Consider the following 17,594-nt stretch of genomic DNA (forward strand, 5'->3'; position numbering starts at 1 on the left):
ATAAGATAAAAACAAACTACTAAAACCAGTAAATTCATTCAGCGAGATAGCAGGATATAGAGTTTATAATCAAAGGTCAATACCCCTCATATATATAGACAACTAATACAATATAATGGAAGAGAAGACTTCACTTTTAGTGAGAGAGAAAAAAAACAAGTAACAGAACACATATAACAAGAAATGTACAAGAAACAGCTGTATAAAGAAACTTAAAGAAAATCCTTCAGGACACAAAAGTAGACTTGATGAATAGAAATATATAACATGCTTTTAACAGAATGACTCAATCTCATAAAGATGGCAATTCTCTCTAAGTTACTTATAAATTAAGTCAGTGAAAATACCAACACTCATTTCCAGAATTAGATAAGCTGATTCTAATCCTATATAAAACATGAATTAAATATGGCCATCATAATGCTGAAAGTAAAAAGGCAATATGGAGATATAGCCTTAAGAGATACTAAATGTTGTATAAAGCCTCGATAATTTTAAAATGCAGTACTGACAAATAAATAGAAAATCAAAACAAAGAAATGTAATAGAAAGTCCAGAAATAGACCCAAATATTTATGGAAATTTCATATATAACATATTAGTTATCTCAAGCCAAAAAGGAATATTTTTGACTACATCTAAACAAACAACTTTATGTATGGGATTCAAAGCACATGTAAAGACAGGTGACAAGTGAGAAAACATTTTTATTTTATTCAGAGCAACATTTTTGCAATAGCAAAAATCCAAAATCTTCCAAGGGATCAATCGGGGCTGTTTAGGTTCAGCTGTACCCACACTGTGGAATCCTAAGTAGTTAAAAATTAACGAACCTGTACGGGCAGATATCCAGAACCTATCATGTATGGAATGAGGAAGAGGTATGTGCCTATTTTGCTACCTTTGAGTAAGCAAGAAGAGTGTATACATATCTGTTTATATTTGCATAAAGACATACTGGAAATCTACCCTACGCTCTTACTGCTTGCTGGGTTTTGCATATGCTAGTCTTCTGTCCACATGAGCTTTTCCTCCTTCATCTCCAGATCATTCCTACTTACCCTTCAGATTTCCTTTACTATATATATTTCTCTGGAATTTGTATGGTCTCTGTGATCCAGCACTTTATTGGAACTCTTCTCATGTGCTCATCTTTACTCAAGCTTCATTTGTCAAGGCAAACTATAATTGTTTATTTATCTCTTAAGTACCCTGAATAAATGACTATACCTAGGTCTCTGCTGTATTTCTTTCACCTCCCAAAGTGCATGCAGAAAAGATTGAATAAATTCAATTAAAAAATTGCCATGCGATTAGTGACACAATATAAATTGTGTCATCATAGAAAAAGCCACACCATAGCATTCTTGTGGGAGAGGCAGAGAAGGAATCCACAAAACGTTTGGTTCAAGATGTCTTATTTTCCTTCCTCCTATCTTATCCTTTCCTCATGATTAACTATCCACATGTTTCTTTTTTCCTTTTATCTTCTTTGAAGAGACCTAGTCTTATTAAAGAGATAGGAGTTGAGTGACATTAGGAAATGTATTTTAAGTCTGTCAAGATTTGTGTATAAAATGACTCTTTGCCTCTTCCCAAATAGTGAAATATAGTATACTTATTTACGGTGAGCAAGTAATGATCATTGATCAGGCACAAGCTATGTTCCAGGAACTTTGCCAGGTCCTTTGCATAAATTGCCTCTCCAAATAAGAAGGCAATGTGCCACAATGAAAAGAGAAAGAGTTTCTAGTCAGAGTGGTAAACCAGTTGACAAGTGACAAACACACACGTTTTCATCCTTAGGCAGACATGTCACCATTCTGGTTTATTTCAAAGGAAATAATTTTTACTGCTCCTTCACTTGATTTGTCTACAACTTAGGAGTGTCGCCTGCTGCTGCAAAATCCCAGCGGCCATGAGATGAGGAAAATAGAGTTATTTATTGGGAATAAAAAAATGTAATTTGTAATATTATCTGATTTTCTTCCCTTAGCTTGTCAGGGTTCCAGGGAGGTTTTGGAGGCCCCAGACATGATGTCTTGGGGGTTAGATTGGTTCCCAAGGTGCCATTTAGAAATTTGTAGAACTGGATCCTCAGGAAAAGGATCAGACCAGTGTTCCCAGGTAGTGATACAAATAGGCACATTCGGGGCACTTGGGGGGTTCAGTCAGTTAAGCATCTGCATTCAGCTCAGGTCATGATCCTAAGGTACTGGGATTGAGTCCCACACCAGGCTCCCTGTTCTGTGGGGAGTCTGCTTCTCCCTCTACCCCTACCCCTCCCCCTGCTCATGCTCTCTCCCTCTCTCATGCTTTCTCTCTCTCTCTCTCTTTCTAATAAATAAAAAAATTCTTAAATTAAAAAAACTGAATAGGCACATTCAAGTGTGATCAGGTCTAATCATGTCTCACCTTAAAAAAATAAAAGAAAAGTAATAAAAGTCCTTCCTTTTACATCATATCCCTTTAAGATACCACTGTTCATGTCCTTGGTTAATATTCTCACAGGAAGCTTGTTCTAGCAGTACCCCCACTATATTTTCAGGTTTCTAAAATTGTTTTTAAAAAGTCTTAGATCCAGTTTTTGATGACCATTTTCCTCAGAAGGTTTGCTCTTAACACATCTATTTGCAGAAATGGAAGATACCTGTGCCAGTATGGTTGGAACACAGTGTTACTCTTGGATTATCAGATCCACTTCTTCCTTCACTTCAGGAATAAAAAAAAAGTTCTCATTTTATGCCTTTGAATATGGATTTGTTCCATTTATTGAGATCTTTAATTCAAGGACACTAATAATAAATATGGGATAGCCTTTGTTCTCCACATCAGTTATTATCTCATTAAATGTTTTAATCTCACTGATTTTGCTTGCTTTAAATGTTGACATCTACTTTTCAAATGGGGCTATTCTGTTCGAGTAATGATATTGTTTGGATATTTAGCACGCTTCCTTAGTTCTCCATTATCCTTTCTTCATTCTCTTGTTTGCCACTTCATTTGACTTCTGTTTCATTCACCCATGTACTTATTAAATTCCTTTAGAGTGGGTGTCCCCACCATTGATTCTACTGAAGTCTTGGTCAGGGTAATTCTCTGTCATGGACAGGAGGCAGGGAGATGTTTAACAGCATCTCTGGCCTCCAGCTCCTAGATACCAGGGGTAACCTGCCCTGCAATTATGGCAACCAAAAATGTCCTCAGACATTGATAAATGTCCCATAGGGCCAAAACCACTTGGGAAAAATTATTTCCTATTACTGTCTTGGCTCTTCACTGATTTTTTCCATATTGTGGATTTTCCCCCTGTTGTTTTGCTATTATTGTTATTATTATTGTCTGTTTGATCTTGTGAACTTGTTCATTTTTGATATGACTTGAGTCCTTTGACACTTCATCTGAGACCTGTTTTTCTTATCCAGTGTGCTTGAGAAATCTGAAGCCTGTAGATATTGACTGAATATGACATAGCAGAGAGTCAACAGGGTAGACTGGGACCAAAATTCACTTTTGCAGACAGTAATGAAAAGAATGAACTTGATGTGAGGTAAGTGGGAAATATCTAGCCTAAACACAACCCTAAAAGGACTGTGGCTGAAAGGGCCACCTGGGGGTTGAGGAAGAGGGGAATGGGGTCTTCATAGAATGGGCTGGGCAGGGTGTGGGTGCAGAATCACATGCAGCTTTCTAGGAAAAGTCATCATCCCTGTCACCTGATTCGCAACTGGAATTTTCTAGTGTGGGATCAGTGAGAAAGCCACAAAAGTGCCCAGGGAGAGTGAAGCCAGCTCCAGACAACCACATGGCTAAGGGTACCAACAACTCTTGTGGCAAGACCAGCTGCAAAAACTATGTTCTTCCCTTTAGTTCCTTCTCACCTCCCTGAGGAGTCATACAGGTGACAGGGACAGAAAGTAGAAGGATTAAAATTGAACTCCAGGTCAGTCTCAAATATAGGCTCACAGAGAATCCCTGAATAACTTCACACAAATCTCCATACATCTACTTCCAGGACTCTCCTCTGATATGTGGCCATGGTGTTCATCTATGGCTCCTTCCTAAGGAAATGGAAGAATGATGAACCACACAGGGAGACCCATAAGATCTCAAGAAAATATGTGGAGCTCTGCCCATTGCACCCTGGAATTATTCGGTTGCACATCAGTTTCCCCAAGGTGAAGGAAGGCATTGTGAGGGCAAGGCTGGCATCCTAGTCATATCCGAACTTCAGTACCTATCAGATGGTTTAGCACATGGTAGATACTAACTTCATGTTGAATTAAATTTCTTTAAATTAAGTTTTCTGCCTTGTCTGAGACATAAACTGCACTGTCTCTCCCTCACAGAAGTGCTGAATGCAGTCAGCATTTTGAAAGAAAGGAAATGCCGCATCTGAATGATATGAGATCCCTACACCTCCACCACCACTTTACAAAATAAATGTCGAAAGGAAGAATGAAATCCATGGCACATGAGTGGCCAGCAATTCCCTGACCTGTATCTAAGACATGTGGTCTCTTTGAAGGAATCATCCAATTTTATCTTAAGTTAAATCTTGCTCCAAATGGAAGAGAAATTCCAATTTCACAACTGCGTTGTGTGGGAGTTCAATTCCCAAAGAGTAAAGAAAAAAGATTAAAAAAATTCTTTGAAGCACCCCACATGAGACAATTTTCCTTCTCAGATTTCTAAATTTATTTCTCATAGCACAATTTCAAAGAGTGAAACATGGATTTTGTCTAGCTTCCTTTTCCCCTTGAATTATCTGGGAATTACCTTTTGCAATCTCTACTCTGAGCCTTGAACTCATCAGGGTTCCAAAGCTGCTACAAGTCATTCACTCTGTTGTCTCTTGGCAAAAAATAACACCACTCAGGTGTCCAGCATCTGTTGTCAATTCTGAGGCTTACAGCTATGGGAAAAGGGAGCTGCTCTCTGATAGAGATAAATAAATGGTTTCACCAGAGAAGTCACTTATGTAGTTTTGGACAGGACAACTAATAGGGGTGGGATTTCCAAAGATCTGGAAGGCATTTCCTGCCTGGAGTTCTCTCCACCTGTAGCCTAGCAGGTGGCATGATTAGGGGGAAAATCTGGGTTGGGTGATGAGCAAAACTGTAGGGGGTTTTGCTGTTGTTGGGCTCTGCCATTTACTAGCCATATAACCTTGGGCAAATTCCTTAAACCTTGAATGTCTATTTATTCAACTGCAAAATAGAAGCAATTTATAATTATTTCAAATGAGTTGTAAAAATTCAATCAGGCAGTGTTTGTGAGAACCTGTCTCAGAGAAGTACCCTCTCAAGCCTGAGTGTCTCCCTTTGACAATGTACCTAGGTCTTCATGAGCGATAACTTGCTTAGGTCATCACCAATACAAGTTTTAGATTCCTCTTTTACAATTCAAATTATTCCAGATGGGAGAACACATGAGGTCAGGGACATCCATATGTTTTCAATTTTATCTCAAATTTTACAAATATGTATGTGGGGAAATCTTTTATTAGTACCTGGTGAATTAAGAGGGTTTGTATTTTCATGCACAGTATATAATTTAAAGGATGAGTGTGAGTCAAGGGCATCTGATTTCATTATAAGAAGTATTCTCTTTTTTTTTTATCAGTGGGTGAAGAGGGTCAAAAGGTACAAACTTGGAGTTATAAATAAGTCATGGGGATGTAATGTACAGCATGGTGACTATAGTTAATAATACAGTATTGCATATTTGAAAGTTGCTAAGAGTAGATCTTTAAAGTTCTCATCACATGGAAAAAAATTTTGTAACTATTATGGTGATAGATGCTAAGTAGACTTATTGTGGTGATCATTTAGATATATACAAATATTGAATCATGTCTTACACCTGAAACTAATATAATGTTATATGTCAGTTGTACCTCAATAATAATTATTATAATATATAATAAAGTCCTTTATAGTGCACTTTAATGAAATCAGAGCTCTTGACTTCAACTTTCTGCCTGGCTACAGCTGATCTTGTCCACCATCCAATTCTGCCAACACTTTACAACGTAAGAGCTTTGCATTTGCTATGCCTTGTCTAAATGCTTCTTCCCCAGAGCCTCACATAACTGCTTCTTTCTCAACATGTAATACCCATTTCAAATAACCGTCTTGGATGACCCCTTCTCAACCCATCCAACACACACTCACACTGTCACTTGATCAGGGTTTGTTTGCATCACCACACTTGTGATTACCTGATGTTTTCTTGCTGCTTTATTCATTTATTTCTTTGTTTATAGTCTACATTTACAAAAATAGGCTCACTGCAGGTAAAATGGTGCAGGGCAAGTTCTTCAAAAAGAAAAAAGGCATTTTATCACTGTCTTCCTGTATTTAAAGTCCCACAATTTTTTTTGGCAGGGCAGGGCTCGTGCCAGCTGGGTGGAGAGGGGCAGACGGACAGGGAGAGAGAGAATGTTAAGCAGCAATATGCCCAGCACAGAGCCTGACACAGGGCTCGATCTCACCATCCTGAGATCATGACCCAAGCTAAAATCAAGAGTCTGTAACTTAACCGACTGAGCCACCTGGGTGTCCCTTAAATTTCCATGAATTTATAAGATCATAAAATCTATGGAAATATGTTTGCTAAACCTGCATTTTGGGGATGCCAAATTGTTGAAGTATGATTATGATAAGACGATAACAAAAATAATAACAGTTCTACTGACTTTAAAACAGTAAAATCAGCTCCCCCTGCTTCTCTGCACCAATATGATACCTAAACAATAGGAAGAAAGAAAAGCAACAGCAGCAAGTCACTTTTTCATGAAACCAGAAACCACAAGCTGTGTAATCTATTAAAGGACTGGATGAAAAGTGCCGTCATGGCTGCCCGGTTAGCAAAAACCTCGGGACACAAGTTTACAATGTCAATGGAGACACTGAGGAATAAACTCATTTTAAGTAAATGGGAGTGCAAGTGAGAGCTTCCGTGGAAACCGTTTGGCACCAGGAATAAGCACGGGAGGTGGGGACCCAGGATGCACTGTGTAATCAAGCCATACTAATAAGAGGTAGCCTTTGGGGAAGGGCTGTGGTGGGGAGTGAAAAGAGCAAATGAGAGAGCCCTGCGGCTGCTCTGTGCAGTTAACTAAGGGTTCCCAGCTAGATCTAGTAGCCTGACCTCGGCCTTGAAGTTTTCTATGTTCCTCTTGCAAATGTGGGTCAGAATACCTCACTCGAGTCCAGATGAATAATGATAATAAAAATAAGCCCTGCATCTGTAAAATATATTACCATTTATACACACACATATGCACACTTGCCAGAAAAAAAAAAATACTGCTATCAAGCAGATGAAACCTGCTGTCATTACTATAAAAGAAAAGGAAAAGAAAAAATTTTAATGAAGTCATCACTTAGAAAAAACAAGGACTCAAATTTGACAAACAATATATAAAGAGGAAAATCATGAAACAGAAGAAAGACATGAATTTTAAAAAAAAGAAACTAAAAAAACAGAAATGAAAAAATAAAACCAATGCAAAAATGAAGATAATTTTGGGGGCACCTGGGTGGCTCAGTCTGTTAAGCATCTGGCTTCTGCTTGGGTCGTGATCTCAGGGTCCTGGGATCCAGCCCTGCATCGAGCTCCCTGCTCAGCTGGGAGTCTGCTTCTCCCTCTCTGTCTGCTGCTCCCCTAGCTTGTGCTCTCTCTCTCTCTCTGTCAAATAAATAAATAAATAAAATATTAAAAAAATAAAAATAAAAGATAATTTTGGAAGTAGTATATGGGGGAGAATGAATATTACAGAAAACAGAGGCTGCTACGTGCACAGGCTTGAGAAAAACAAGCACAGGGATCAGTGAATTACGAACTGAAGTGATAACATGATAGAGACCCAAAATGATAGTAATAACTACAGAAGACAGATTCTTAAAATAGTTGTTTGTGAAGAAAAATATTGTTTCTAAAGAGGACAAAAGAAAAAAAAAAGAAAATGGAGCTATAATTTAATATTTTCCCAGGTATAAAAGAAAACTTGATTTTAGATATTAAAGAGTACATTGAGTCCTGGGAAAGAATTGACACCTAGCGATTAGCCCTGAAACATCTCCCAATAAAGTTACTGAACAGTAAATTAAATAAGGAATCTTTTAAGCCAACATTTCTAGCACTGCTAGAAAAAAAGTAGCGTAGAGCTTCAGTTCCTAAATGAACAAAAAAGTCCCAATAATTTTATATCAGGCATATAGGGGTTTAAGGGTCAAGGCCATAGACACACACTGTTGGGAATTTCCAGAAACAGAATAAAGATGTCCAGTGAGGCCACCTTAAGAAAACCGTGACGGGATGAACTTGAACCAAGAAAGAAGTAAAAGGAGAAAGTACAGTGTTTAGTGCTGAGCACTGGCTCCATTTTTCTGTAGAACCCAGACTACAACAAATGTGTTGCTCTGACTTCAATACAAAATTTTAAGATTATAAATTCTGGTGTTTTAGAAAATCTATAACCAGCAGGAGTTAGATGAAGGACAGAAAGGATAAGGTGGTATAAGTATGAGAGTTCCTCTTATTTCATGGACAAGGGTCAAAAAAAAGTTATTTGAGGGAGATACAAGTATTGAGAAAGTTTTATTTATTTTTTTCATTTTTTTTACTATTAGCTACCTTCTTTTTATCTATTTTTTTAAAGATTTTTTATTTATTTATTTGACAAAGAAAGACAGCCAGAGAGAGAGGGAACACAAGCAGGGGGAGTGGGAGAGGAAGAAGCAGGCTCCTAGCAGAGGAGCCTGATGTGGGCTCAATCCCAGGACTCCGGGATCACGCACTGAGCTGAAGGCAGGCGCTTAACTACTAAGCCACCCAGGAGCCCCCCTTTTATTTTTTTATAATATTTTTTTTATTATGTTATGTTAGTCACCATACAGTACATCATTAGTTTTTGATGTAGTGTTCCATGATTCAATGTTTGCGTATAACACCCAGTGCTCCCTGCAATATGTGCCCTCCTTAATATCCATCACTGGTCTATCCCAATCCTCCACCCTCCTCCCCTCTGAAGTCTTTCCCAGAGTCCATACTCTCTCATGGTTCATTACCCCTTTTGTTTACCCCTCTTCATTCTTCCCTTCCTTCTCCTACTCATCTCCCTGCTATTTCTTATGTTCCAAATATGAGTGAAACCATATGATAATTGTCTTTCTCTGTTTGACTTATTTCACTTGGCATAATCTCCTTCAGTCCCCTCCATGTTGCTGCAACTGTTGGGTAATCGTTCTTTCTGATGGCTGAGTAATATTCCATTGTATATATGGACCACATCTTCAATCCAGTCATCTGTTGAAGGGTATCTCGGCTCCTTCCATGATTTTGGACCACATCTTCTTAATCCAATCATCTGTTGAAGGGCATCTTGGCTCCTTCCACACTTTAACTATTGTGGACAGTGCTGCTATGAGCATTGGGGTGCATATGGCCCTTCTCTTTACTATGTCTGTATCTTCGGGGTAAATACCCAGTAGTGCAATGGCTGGATCATAGGGTAGCTCAATTTTTAACTTTTTAAGGAACCTCCACACTGTTTTCCAGAGTGGCTGTACCAACTTGCATTCCCACCAACAGTGTAAGAGGGTTCCCCTTTCTCCACATCCTCTCTAACAATTGTTGTTTCCTGCCTTGTCCATTTTTGCCATTCTAACTGTAGTAAGATGGTATCTCAGTGTGGTTTTGATTTGAATTTCCCTGATGGCTAAAGATTTTGAACATTTTTTCATGTGTCTGTTAGCCATTTGTATGTCTTCATTGGAAAAGTGTCTGTTCATATATTCTGCCCATTTAATGATTTGTTTATTTGTTTCTCGAATTGAGTTTGAGAAGTTCTTTGTAGATCTTGGATACCAGTCTTTTATCTGTAGTGTCATTTGCAAATGTCTTCTCCCGTTCCATGGGCTGCCTCTTAGTTTTTTTGCTCATGGATTGAAAGAATAAACATAGTTAAAATGTCTATGCTACCCAGAGCAAGCTACACTTTCAATGCCATCCTGATCAAAATACCAATGACATTTTTCAAAGAGCTGGAGCAAACAGCCCTTAAATTTGCATGGAACCAGAAAAGGCCCCAAATCACCAAGGAATTGTTGAAAAGGAAAACCAAAGCTGGGGGCATCACGTCGCCTGATTTCAAGCTATACTCNTCGAGCTGTACTACAAAGCTGTGATCACAAAGACAGCATGGTACTGGCACAAAAACAGACACATAGACCAATGGAACAGAATAGAGAACCCAGAAATGGACCCTCGGCTCTTTGGGCAACTAATCTTTGACAAAGCAGGAAAAAACATCCGGTGGAAAAAAGACAGTCTCTTCAATAAACGGTGCTGGGAAAATTGGACAGCTATATGCAAAAGAATGAAACTTGACCACTCTCTCACACCATACACAGAGATAAACTTCAAATGGATGAAAGACCTCGATGTGTGACAGGAATCCATCAAAATCATAGAGAACATAGGCAGCTACCTCTTTGACATCGACCACAGCAAATTTTCATGACACATCTCCAAAAGGCAAGAGAAACCAAAGAAAAAATGAACTTTTGGGACTTCATCAAGATAAAAAGCTTCTGCACAGCCAAGGAAACAGTCAAAAAAATTTTTTTTTCATTTTTAAAGATTTATTTACTTATTTGAGAGAGAGAGAGAGTGCGCACACATGTACAGGAGCAAGTGGGGGGAGGGGCAGAGGGAGAGAATCTTCAAGTAGACACCCCACTGAGCATGGAGACCAACACAGGGCTCGATTCCATGACCCATGAGATCGTGACCTGAGCTGAAACCAAGAGTCCAAGGCTTAACTGACTGACCCACCCAGGTGCCTAGAGAATATTTTAAAAGTATAAACACATTCAGGTACATAATATAATCATCTAAAATGTGGAGGTGAAGAGAGTGAGTGGTAGAAGTGACAAAGTGGAAACTTTTTTCTTCCCTAATATCTATGGCTAGGAAATACTATAAAATGTTTAAGCAATGGAAGACAAATGGGGTATATATGTGTTCACATTTTTATAAAGGTAGCAATTAGCTAAAAAGCATAAGAAGCATACAACCCTAGCAAAGCAATTACAAATAGAAGAGTAGAAGATAAAACAAAACAAAATCAATGCTTTAAAATCACACCAGAAACAAAAGCATTAAATGATGTAATGGTACCATATCAAAACTATCCACCAACCAATAAAGGAAAAGGGCTAATAATGTCAACTGAAACACACAAAGACTGGATCACAAAATCAAAATTTAAATAGTCTTTTAAAAAAATCAAGACAGAGTGACTAAGAAAGTTTGAAAACAAAATGATAAGGAAAAGTTTTTGTGCAAAGTCAAAGAAAAGGAAGAAAATCAAGACCAACCATGATCTCAATACCAAAAAGTGATTTCAGAACAGTTCACAGTGTTAAATGAGCCAAAGAAAGACAAAATATAAAGCTAAAGAGGGTAATCTAAAGTGAATATCAAACAATTTTTAATATCAGTGACATAATAACGTAAAATCAATAAGAATGAACAAAATGACAAGAAACTGAAGCAGAAATAGAAATATTTTTAAGTAGGAGACTTCATCTTTCAGAACATGTGAATGGTTTAGTATAAGACAACAATAAAAGTGAAAAATAAATGAAGTTACTAAACATTTAAATTACTTCTAAGTTAACTATTAACGAACCTATGACTATACACATGTCAACCTCTGTGACTGAAATCATAGAATACAGCTTCTTTTCATGGACCTATAAAACATTTGCAAAGAGAAAAGCTCTGTATATTTTTTTAAAACATGGGAAAAAATAAGAAACTGGTCTCTGATCACATTGTAGTGATACACAATTTTTAAAAAAAGAGAAAAAAAGAAGAAATGAAATGAAAAATTATTTATGATTTGGAACTAAACCAACGAATAACTAATCAACCAACAAAAAACCCCCAAAAACTTTTGTCAAAGAGAAAACTCAAAACTGACATGACACAAAAGGCAGAAGTCAATGAGTATAAAATACTTTGCACCAAAGGCGATTGGACATAAAGAGGAATCAAAGGAGCGCTGTCTTAAATATTTAATAAATAGGAAAGAATGCGAATAGTGAAGTAGTCCCCAAATCAAAACTATGAGAATAAGGAAAATAAAAATTTACAAACTATAATGAAGGAGGCAATAGCAGTAAATAATAAATTAATGAAACAGAAAAGAGAAGAATGAAAGGAAAAATAGATGAGCAAAACTCTTGAAAAATGAACCCTTGTTTACCCTATCAGAGTTAAAAGAAAAAGCAAAAACAGAGCAAAGCCACAACCACAACCACAAAAACAAATAAATTTAAAAGATGAAAGTAATGATGATATCCATCTCCATGGAAATAAATTGAAAAGGATCAAATATGTGCTCACTATGGAATATGAAAACTACTAAAAGTGACAGCAGAAGAGACAGGGAATCTAAAGAGATAGAAAACCAAAATCGATTAAAAACAATTAAGTTAGAGAACAAGCCGTGAAAAGCTGCCTCTGTCAAAGAACAAAACAGGACAGGCAAATAAGAAGAAACCAGAATGTTTCACAGGGGATTTTCACTAAATCATACTAAAACTCAATTAAGATGACATCAAAAGGAAACCTACAATCAATTTCTTATTTAAATGTTGAGCTAAAAAATCCCTAAACAAAATAGTTGCAAACTCTGGCAGCTCACGTAAACACAACATACCAAGCCCAAGAGGGGCTGATGCTGTGAAAGCAGGTGAGTTACTACTAAAAAAGATATGCCAGCCTAGGGCGCCTGGGTGGCTCAGTCAGTTAAGCATCTGCATTCAGCTCAGGTCATGATCCTGGGGTCCTGGGATCGAGTACTGGATCAGGCTCCCTGGTCGGCTGGGAGTCTGCTTCTCCCTCTACCTCTTCCCCTACTTGTGCTCACTCACTCTCTCTCAAATCAATATATAAAACCTTTAAAAAAAATATGCCAGTCTAATTCATTTGATTTCTACATCAAAAGTGAAAATGGTCTTCAAAAACTCAGCCAAAGCTTTTGATAAATCAATATCAGTTCTAGACAAAATGCTTTCATAATACCATTTCATTAGTGACATACATTTATTGAGCTCTTACTATATGCCAGGCACCACTCCACGTGCTTTGTGTGCACTAACTCACTTCATCATTTACAGCCACAATTTTTGCAGAGGAATAAACAGCTGGAAACTTCCCGAATACAGCCATATAAATCCATCATGAGCAATGACGCCAGGCACTGTTCTCAGCACTTTACATACATTATCCCTTTTAATTCTCTTAACACCCCATGAGGTAGGTAGTCCTATCCCCTTTTTATACATACATGAACATGAGTGCATCAACACACTTAATACATCAACTTGAAAGCCCCCCTTAGGGTTTAATAGGGAGGCATTAAAACTCTTCCCCCAAAAAAACCCATTAAAAGAAGATACAGGTTTTCATTAGCACCATTATTATTGCACTAGATTCTGCAATTGAAAATAAATACAATTACACAGGGAAGAAAGAATACATATGAAAGTAAGACAACAATGGCAAAATCATTTGCAGAGGTATAACTTAATACATGGAACACCTGCCAGATTCAATTGAGAAAATTCATTTCAATGTTCAAATGATCAAAATAAAAAAACAAAAATCCACAACTGAGGATCACTGCCATAAATTTTGTATATAAAAATGAATACTTTTTTTACTAATTTGTTGGAAGAAACAATGGAAGAAAAGACCACATTTACATCAGTATTAACAATAAGGCAGAGATTGTGGGGAACTAGATAGACATAACTGTCCAGAAGGTCTGTATAAAAGCAAGGTCTATATTGAAATTTAAAATTGAAGTCATGGGATGCCTGGGTGGCTCAGTCCGTTAATCCTCTGCCTTCAGATCAGTTCATGATCACTGGGGTCCTGGGATCAAGTCCCGCATCAGGCTCCCTGCTCAGCTGTGAGCTTGCTTGTCCTTTTCCCTCTGCCGCCACCCTGCCTGTGTGCTCTCCCTGTCTCAAATGGATAATAAATAAAAATCTTTAAAAAAAATTTTTTTTAAATAAAACGGAAGCTATTAACACACAAACACTTCAACAAATAGGAAGCCTTGTCATATTTAAGGAAAAAATAACCATCTTAAATATCTCTGTTAAGATATAAATTTGATGCTAATTTAATAAAAATACTGTGTTTTTGAAGTAAAGCTTTGTTCTCAAGATCCTTATAAAATCTTTAGAAGAATGGCTTGGAAGTTCTGAGAAATAAGAGTACGAGGGGAGATTAACCTGAGCTGATATGAAACATAATGCAAACCTTCAAAAAGGAAGAGTGTGGTTCTTGCATGAAGAGACATGTAAGTGAGACAACTGGAAAGTTGGCAAGAAAGTAAAATGTTACCATCAGCATTTAGGTGTCAAAGGGCATTTCAGTTTTTCTATTTGTACCTAACTTTCCTTGGCTGGAGAATACAGTTGATACTAGTAACACCAGGTCACTGAATAAACATGCGCGCAGGAAAGACAAATCTGTGTCCAGAATAAGTGTCTATTACATAAGAACAAACATTGTTCTTTCTCTTACAGAAGTGGCCCCCAGTGCAATCAACCAGGTGTCTGATTGATTAGCCTGAGGAGTGGTGCCGTATCAGGGGCTTAGCATTGGTTTCTGCTACTGGAGACTGGGCATACTGCTCCTGATGGTCTTTTCTAAGAGGCATGGAAGGGGAAAAAAAAGGCATTTGCCAGGTCAATAGTCAGATACTAGGTACCAAGAGATGTGTTAATTTACTCAAGCAATGAAGCCATGTCTGGTACAGTAACTTCAGTTGGAGTCATCACCTGGTTTAGCTTATGGTAATCTACTTTTATCCTCCAAGATATGCCTGTCTTCCGCATGGGCCACACAGGTGAGTGTAATGGGGATATCATGAGAAACCCCACCCCTGCATCCTTCAAGTCCTTGATGTTGGCACTAATCTCTGCAATTCCTCCGTGAATGAGGTATTGCTATTGGTTCTCTATTTTCCTGGGTAGAGACAGTCCTAATGACTTGACTTGGTCTTGCCCACCATAATAGCCCTCACTCCACAGGTCAGGGGACCACTGTGGGATTCTGCCAATTGCTGTGTATGCCTTCTCCAAGTAAGCATTCCAGAACCAGGGAACTAAGCACAGAATGGGTTCAGGGACTCACTAGACCCCCCTGTGAGATAAGCCTGAGTTAAAACTCCATTGCTCATCTGACCACCAGTTCCCTACACTGACTGAAGAGCTGCAGTGATGTTTTAGATCTCCTAGAATCACTATCACTTCAAAGTCAGTATTCAGTAATCTCTGGAAGGTCTGATTATTTCCTTATCTCCAATGCAGAGTCACCATGGTAAAAGGCCATAGTTCCTTTTGGGGAAGACTGAGAGAAAGATTGAGTACAAATTTTTGATGGGGTACATGGTCCTTCCTCATGGGGGCCTCAACTTTTCTTTATACAAGGGGCTTTGGGTCTGTAAACTGGATCAAGTTTGGGAATCAACTTGAGGGCTCATGAGTCTTTATTTTCATTATTTAAATTAGTCTTTTGTTCACTTGACCTGGAACCCTCCCACTTATAGAAATCAAGGAAGAATTTAGTAGACTTCCCATCTATTTCACTTTTAGGAACGTTATGATCAACTAGCCGACACCATAGGTCTTTGTGAGTCAGACTATTTTGATTGCTGCTTTGACTCTGCTGTCCATTACAGTAACTGTGCCTTTGGCAGTTGATGCCACCACCTGGCCCTTGCCAACCCAGGATCCAATTATCTTCATTGCATTAGGTTTTCCGCTGTGTTCAGCGGAAGCAGTTCTCACTATAATTTCAGTCCTCCAGAAAAGAGCCATTACGGAGATCTTCAGAGAAGCTGGGGCTCCCCTCACAGTATTGACGAACAACACGTCCTCAGGGCTCTCCTCTGCAAGTGAGGAGGCCTTACGTGACAAATCCTCTCTAACATTCTAATCTCCCAAACCCTCTGAAGCCCTTCCTCTACAGGATCCCAAGGCAAGGCTAGCATTTCAAGTTTATTTACTATGGGCCACTTTGCTCCATGTTTCCACAAACAACCAAACTGTTAGGGCCCTTTTTAAACTCCCTGAGCTGCCACATTAGAGCCAGAACCTCTGCTTACTGAGTCCATGGCAATAAATTCAGCCTGATACAAGTTAATGCTCCTTCCATTATTATCCCATGCCCTGAATATACATTTCCACCTATATTCACCAAATTTCTGCCTTGATAAATTGGAAAAATCAAATGGAATGTATCTCACCTCTACACGGGTCATAGTTTCTGTCTCACCCTCTGAGTCAAGTTAGAGGTCTAGAAGCAAAGAAGGGTGGTGGGGAAGAGGAATATCAGGAGTGTACACAAGGCACTATTTCAGGGGAAGCCACTGCAGTTCCCTCAGGCATAGGGTTGATCTCCTCAGACGGGGGTGGGATGACTACTTCTATGGGCCTCATAGAAGACTCAGAATTTAAAGATTCGATGTCCCCAGTTTCATCAGTCTTTCCATAGATCCCCATTTCAACTCCCAGGATCTCATTCCCACCACTGCCATCAGTGCCCTCACTTTAACAATAAAATGCAGTGAGGTTGGAAATTCAATTTGTATTGTAATTCAGCCACTCAGGATGAGTTTCTGGTTTGGATTTTTCAGCAATTTCAGCTCATTTATGTGGCACTTCAGCTGGGAGTTGGAATCCTTGAGTTCCTCCGTTTCTTTGCCCACATGGTCCGGTGATATAGGAGTAACCAGCCAGTCTCACTGTACTCATTAGTTTGATAAAAATGTTCCAAGGTATCGTATCACATATGTTGTCACAGAACTTTACCTTATTTGAGTATGAATAGCCAGTGGTGGTATCTTGCTTATCGCTTTTGCCACATGACACTGTGGGCTAACAGTGCTCTCTTTATTAGTGGAAATAGAGTCGTTGGTGCCTTTAAACTTAATCGTATTTGAAAACCAATTCCAGAAGCACCAGAACCAATGTAGAATCCTCGCCCTTAAGATGATGTTTCCCTAGAACCACTCTTTGTACCAAAGCTGTGGTAAAAATTTCCCAGAGAAACAACAAATAGGATGTGTGTATATAACACAGATATATCTATATAGACATATAGATATAGATAATTATACTATGGAAATATACAGGCATGTATACCTATATCTACAAGCATATCTATGTCTATATTGAGGAAGAGAAAGAGAGGCAGACAGAAAAATATTTCATATAAGGAACTGGCTCACATGTTGTGGAGGTTGGCAAATCCAAAATCTGTAGGGTAGACTGGCAAGTTAAAGATGCAGAGAAGAGTTGCAGTTTGAGTTCAAAAACAGTCTGTTGGCAGAATTCCCTCTTCTTCAAGGGAGGTCAGTCTCTTCTTTAAGATCTTCAACTGATATGATGAGATCTATTCACATTATGAAGGGCAATTTGCGTTACTCAAAGTCCACTGATTTAAATGTTACCCTCTCATAAAGCTTCACAGAAATATCTAGACTGGTGTTTGAC

This window comes from Ailuropoda melanoleuca, chromosome 2 (genome assembly GCF_002007445.2).
Source record: "Ailuropoda melanoleuca isolate Jingjing chromosome 2, ASM200744v2, whole genome shotgun sequence".
NCBI classification, from domain to species: Eukaryota; Metazoa; Chordata; class Mammalia; order Carnivora; family Ursidae; genus Ailuropoda; species Ailuropoda melanoleuca.